Genomic DNA, 7,068 nt, shown 5'->3' with positions numbered 1-7,068 from the left:
CACTTCTGATCGTCTGTCGAGAGCGGTTTTCCTCTCGCCTTAATGACATAGTAAGGAGAAAAGTCACATGCAAATGAGATAAACAGGAACAGTGTGTGGTCTGGCTAATTTCACTGTGGAGGGAAGTCCAGGAGAAATAGCCAAAGGTTGTGTGTCAGAGGAGCAAGGACAAAATGTCAGCGTGGGGCTGTGGTTAACAGAATGGTTGAACCAAGCATCTGAATTTGAGAGTTTACCAGCTGTTGCAGACCTGGGGTGACTCTGTTGACACGGTTGCAGCCAGCAAAAATCAAGGAGGTGGTTGTAAACCCATGCTGCCTTGCCCGTGGACCTGGCAGCCTCTGCCCCAGTGAGGGGATTGGCAGGGGGAGGCCAGACTGGACGAGACAGTAGCTGTCTTTCTCTGGGAATTGGCTGGGGTAACTACGTTTTGTCAGCTTGTTTCTGAGGACATCCTGCCTTTTGCTACCAACCAAGAGGGTTGCAGTCTACCCAAAGGTGTTAATTTAGGTGGAGGAGAAAAAGGTGGGTTGGATGTGCATAGAAGCAGCAGGAATAATTTATTTAAGAGCATGGAGGAGGAAAATGCAGGGCATGTTTGGGATTATTTCCCAATAATCCTGTTACTGAAACCAAGAGCCTAGGGAGGAACGTAGTGGTAAATGGGGGCGGGACTGCCCAGAGTGTGCTGGAATATCGCGATAACAGGAGGCACAATGGAAAATGATCTTGATCTTTGGAACCAGAGAGTCCTCGTATCTACTGGTTCTCTGAACTGGGGCAAGTTGTTGCTTTTTGCGCTTCAGATTCCTCATACTTACCCCTTATAAGTAGGAGTTTCCTACTAAAATGAGTAGCAACATTTTAAATACTACAATTTCCAAGTACCAAAAATTACAGCTTCTTTATTTCTATAACTTATCTAAACATCTTAAGTGCCTATTCCCTAAACGTTGCATAGACATCTGGAGAGATCTCCAATTCTGCTCCTCTGCAAGAGTTGCCTTTCTTCTCTTTCTCCTAAGCTGGTGCCTGTGACTAGGAATGGTCATGGTCTGGGTCCTGGACTCCTCCACAAGGCTGGTCCCTGAAGGTGTTTACTGGTCTCATAAAGGTGTCCTTGGTCCCACTTGGCAATTGCCACCAAACTTCAGGGATGGGAAAGCTTTTATTTTTCTGGTTTGTGTTCTTCGCTGTGTTTTCCTCCCTTCCCAGGCTGCTGTGGGCATTCTTGCTGCAGATGCCCCGAATCTTAGCTCCGTCCTGCATGTGAGCTCACGCTCTGGTCCTGCACCCCGAGCCTCTTCAGCAGTCACCTCTCATTGTACTGCTGACTCCCAACCTTCTTGTATACCCAACTGGGTGCGTGTGGAAACATCTGGATTCCCCCCATGCCATTGCTGCCAAAAACATGCCAGGCTTCCTTTTCCTCCATTGTTACACATCTGTTAGAGGGAGCCAGAGGCTCCCTTCATAATTACAAATAGAAAGTAGGTCTCAAATCCCTGAGGCTTTCAGCCTCCATTTCACATTACTGATGGTTTTTTGCTGCCTTTCACTCAGTCCCACCCAAGCTTCTGACCTTGAAGGGAAGTCAGTACCCTTGGGCCTGACCTGGGTCTGGGCTCCTTTCTTCTTCCTGCACACTCCCCTCCAGACTCCCATACCTGCAAAGACCCTCCACTTTGGATCTGGGAGGCAGGGAAATTTCCTTTTATGTCCTATCTTGATTTCCAGGTTCCTCTGGCTTGTGGTTAAAAAAAAAAAAATGTACATTCGGATTTTCAAGCTTTACTTTTGATATGTTCAAGGAGGGTTTTGGAATTGCTTTTTCTTTCTCAACTCAGTCTAGCTTCCAAAATCATTGTTTCACTGGTGCGTCATTGTCCTAAAGAGATGATGATTAATAGAAGCACCAGCAGATGAGGTTGGAGGGTGTAGGAATCTTAAAAGGCAAAGGATATAGAAACAGACTGTTAGCTAGAGCGGAATTTGTCACTGCCTGCTCTCAGAGGGATGGCTCTCGGGTCCCTAAAATTCTTCATAAGGACCTACAGCAATGAGTGTTGTTACCTGTGCTGAATGAGGGCTCTGCCAGGTACCAGAAGAGTCTCCTTTGCCAATTTTTTTTCTGAACTCCCTTAATTAACCTCTTTTCCTGCCTGCCTTTGTTGTTGTTTTTTTCTTTTTTCTCTTTCTTTCTTTTTTTTTTTTTTTAACATACAAGGTTATAGTAGTTTCAGGTGTATAAGATAGTGATTCAACATTTCCATAAATTACCTGGTGCTCTCCGTGATCCCCATCCCTGCCCCCACCTGCCCTCTGCTAACCATCCATGTGTTCTCTATAGTTAAGAGTCTCTTTCTTGGGGCGCCTGGGTGGCTCAGTGGTTTAAGCCGCTGCCTTCGGCTCAGGTCATGATCTCAGGGTCCTGGGATCAAGTCCCACATCGGGCTCTCTGCTCAGCAGGGAGCCTGCTTCCCTCTCACTCTCTCTGCCTGCCTTTCTGCCTACTTATGATCTCTCTCTGCCAAATAAATAAATAAAATCTTTTAAAAAAAAAAAGAGTCTCTTTCTTGATTTGGCTTTGTCTCTCTCTTATCCCTTCACTCACTTGATTTGTCCTTTCTGCCTTATCTGGAACATCTAGCATAAGAGGGGTGTCACCTATATTGGGGCAATACAGTCTTGACTCCTTCCTTAGTGTTTGCTGTGACCTGAATGAAGAGAGGGGCAATTCCCACTAGGGCCTACTCATCAGCCTCTGAGGTCCACTCCTGTAGCAGGGAGCTCCAAGCCTGAATTTCATGGTCATAGTTGAGCAATATATTTTAATGTTTCAGCCCAGGGTTTCCCAACCTTGGCATGATTCACATACTGGGCTGGATAAAGTCTTTGTTGTGGGGGGCTCTCCTGTGTGCTGTAGGATCTTGGGCACCCTTGACCTCCACCTTCTAGATACTTCCTTTTCTAGTTGTGATGAGAAAAAATATCTCCAGACCTTTTTGTCCTTTTGGGGGACAAATCATCCTGAGTTGGAAACCACTGCTCTACCTTGTATCTGTTCTCCTCAGGAAAAGTTGAAACCATTTACTCAATAGACAAAAGGCCACAGGGCACATTCTTGAAGAGAAATTTTAAAAAATCTTTATTTAATAATTTATAAAATATAATTGTTATGTTATTATTATAACATATATAAATATAAACATATATAATATAAATATCATAATTATTATGTTATTATAAGCAAATGAATTGCTTATAAAATGCTCAGCATGTAGGTTTTGCTAACGGTTATTATGAAGATTTTGGATCTAGTCCAGTAGGAAAACAGTTTGTCATTGAAGATTTTTAAAACAGGCTCCTGTCAATATCAGATTTATGTTTTAGGTGTGTCTGATGGCACTGTGGCGGCTTGATCCTCCGAGATAAGGTTGGTGACAGCAAGACTGGTCAGAGTTTAGGAGAATTTGATTGTTCCAACATAGCTAGAAGAGTCTGGGCCAGATATGTATTTATACTGTCTGGAGATGAGATAATTAGCTGCAATCAAGGAGGCATTCAGAAATTGTCTCTAGAAAGACTGGGAGCCCAGTGACCGGACCCCAGTCAAATGGGCTTTGTTGTAGGATGAGGTAGCATACAAGATTCTCACATAAAGAAGTCTTCTATTTTTACCCCCCTAAGTAAACTAGAGTCCAGTCATAAACATTTAAAATGTATTAATATTATAAAAATCTATTTCTTGGAGATGGCTTTCTGCAGATATAGCAACACTACTTACAATGCCCAAAAGTGTCCTCTTCGTTAGAATAGACTAACTCATTGGCAAAATCATTTTCAAAGTTTCCAGGTAGAAATGATGGATTGTTTGTGTTCAGTTTTAGCACTGGTATCCTCTTCTTTTTCATAAGTTACCTGCTTTAAAAGAAGGCTTGGCTCCTAAGCATCCTAAAACACAACTCCATTTGCTACCTTGTGCTTTGGTATATGTTGCATTCTAGTGGATGAGAAATGGCCACAGTTTCTGCAAAAATGAATTTAGAACTTGAATGGCACCTGGATCAGTAATCAGTCTTGGAAAGAGGGAGCGGCAAGCAGCAGAGTTCTGGAAACAGCAGTAGTCTTTTCCACCAATTATGAGCTAAAACTCATGCATATTTTTGTTTCCACTTTAAACTGGTAACATTTATAAGTCTAGCTGCTTATCAGCCATCAGTGGTTGACAGACATAGAGCCATGCCTTGCTCTCATTAGCTTTTGCAGGTGTGGTTTTCAACAAAGGACAATTTCTGCACTTCTCTTCTCCTTTTGTGTTAGGAAATTGGAGAGATTCCCCCCCCGCCCCCCCCGCCGCCCCGGGCTCTGCCACATCTCTTTCCAACCTGTAATCTTTTTTACTTTCCCCTCATAATTAGAAAAATGAGCCTTTATGATAAATTTGTTCTTAAATTAACTTGAAGAATGTTCCCATCCAGATTGTAATGTTAAATGTCTTCCTAAAAGTCAGTTAAGTCCTTAAAAGTTTCGGTGCACTGAGAGGGAAAGGCTTTAAAAAAACAAAAACAAAAGCAAAAAACCAAAAAAACCCTGCGGCACTTTTTTTCCAGAGTTGGATATTTAGAGAACTCCCTCTTCCTTTACACTGTACAAATCTCTTACGTTTTGCTTATGTCTCACTGATTGGCCACTTTGGATTTTTTTTTTAAGTCCAAACTAGCTACTGATATCCTGCTGCTCAAACAGTATAGTTCCTCTGATTCAATGCCAGACAATCCCTCTCAATATAAAAGTCATGTCTATAATCCACTGGCAGGCCCCCCAAAGTGGTCTTTTGATATTTTCGAGTTGTTTTATTGTACAGTTCCAGCCTCTGGCTTCATAAAACACAAGTTTCATAACAGATGTAATTGCTAAGTCCATTTTTCTCATATACTAGGCCAAGGTTTTCTGGAGCATGTTGCTTTTTCCAAATTAACGGCTCCCTTTCTCCTCCAGCTCTCATGCGCTGACTCCCTTCCACATTGTACCCTCTGGTGGGGAATGTATTGGAAAACAACTCTAGTAAAATGATCTTTTCCTCAAGGAGAAAATAAGGCTCATCGCAGCTTAAAAAGAGAGCAGGACAGATGGCATTTACATTCCAGAATGATGATGGTGATGATGGTGATGATCGTGATTCTAATGATGCTGCTGCTGTTAATGGGAACAGCTAATATTTGTTGAAGGCTGATCAAATTCTATGCTTGCTGCTAGGTGCTTTACACACACAATGTTATTGGACCCTCACAGTTGTGCAAAGTGCCATTGCTATTCCCATTTTACAGATGAGGGAACCGAGACAAGTTATAAATCAATGATGATTGTAAATAAAGGGAAGAAATAAAAGTTCTGGATGTTAATGGTCAAAGGCAATATCTGATGACATAGACTCATTTGTTTGTTTGATAACGTGTTAGTTGTTACCTATCTACCAGGCCCTACACTGAATACTAAGCCATAACACTCTCTAAAGTTGTTAATGTGCCTAAAGGGATCTTTATTTTAGATACTCACCAAAAACCTGCAATATATAGGAGTTCTCTGCTGACATCTAAATGAAGATTTGCCACGTTGGAAGCTTGGTTGCTTGAAAGTCTAAAAGACCCAAGTTCTTTGTAGCATATTGACGTAGGTAGGGAAGAAATTTCACTCTCTTCCTAATAGTGTTTCATCTGTTTTTGAAAACTAAAAATAACTGCCAGTTATAATAAAGTATTTTAGATGCATTTAACATAAAAAGTGAAACTCCTTAGCTCCCTTTATTAATTTCTATTGATGCGATTGAATCTTTGTTTCTAAAACTGTTTTTAATCTATTTTAAAAAAGAATAGCAGTGAACTCTGTTTTGCGTGCAATACATCCCTATAAGCTCATAGGTTTTATGTGCCCTCGGATATTTTAAGAACGGGTTTATCTACTCTTGAAATATTGGGATGAGTGGTTTACTAAACTCTAAATGGGGCAAAAAAATATATAAATATACCTTTTACATGAGTATTAAATAAATGGAACCTATTTCCTGAGGAATAGTATAACACAAACATGTAAATCCCTTAAAAAAGGCTTTGCCAAAGTGTACAAATGGCAGCTAAGGAAAACTGTCCTTTGAATTTGATGTCAAGGAGGCTATGCTCTCTTGGAGCTATTAATAACCTTCATTTGTTGAGCAAATACTGTATGTAGGCACTGTGCTATGCAACTGTTTGAAATTACATATATACTTTCATCTAAGCTCTCTTGTCAATAGTGTTATGGAAATGGAAAGTTGTATAATCAGAGATTAAGGGTTACTTCTTTTAGCCTTCAAAAAAAGAAACACAGGCGTACTTATCAATATAGCTATAAGGATGTTCTTTGCAATGTTGTTTTGAACGGCTGAAAATTGGAAATAATCCAAATATTCAACAATAGAGAATTTGTTGAATAAATGATTGTATTAGGCAGAATTCTCCAGAGAAACAGATTCGCTTACATGCTTATGGAGGCTGAGAAGTCCCGTTATATTGTCTGCAAACTGGAGAACCAGGAAACCTGGTGGATAATTTAGTCCAAGGCAGAGGGTATGAGAACCAAGAGAACTGATGGTGTATCTTCCAGTCCAAAAGGCCCAGAAACCAGGAGCTGAGGCCAGGGAACCAGAACTCTAACATCTGAGGTCAAGAGAAGATAGATGTCTTATCTTATGGAGAGAGAGAGAGAGACAAAGAAAGCAGGAAGAAATAGTACATTTGAACAGACCAATCACCAGCAATGAACTTGAATCAGTAATCAAAAACCTCCAAAAAACAGAAGACTAAGACCAGATGACATCACAGGTGAATTCTACCAACAATTTAAGAAAAGTTAATACCCATTCTTTTCAAACTACTCCAAAAAATCAAGGGGAAGGAAAACTTCCAAATTCAATGTACAGAAATCTGTTGCATTTCTCTATGCTAATAATGAAGCAGCATACTAAAATGAAATTAAGAAAACAATCCCATTTACAATTACACCCAAAACAATAATATATCTAAGAATAAA

The sequence above is a fragment of the Meles meles genome, chromosome 20, assembly GCF_922984935.1.
Source record: "Meles meles chromosome 20, mMelMel3.1 paternal haplotype, whole genome shotgun sequence".
Lineage (NCBI taxonomy): Eukaryota > Metazoa > Chordata > Mammalia > Carnivora > Mustelidae > Meles > Meles meles.
Note: the sequence above shows the minus strand (reverse complement) of the source record.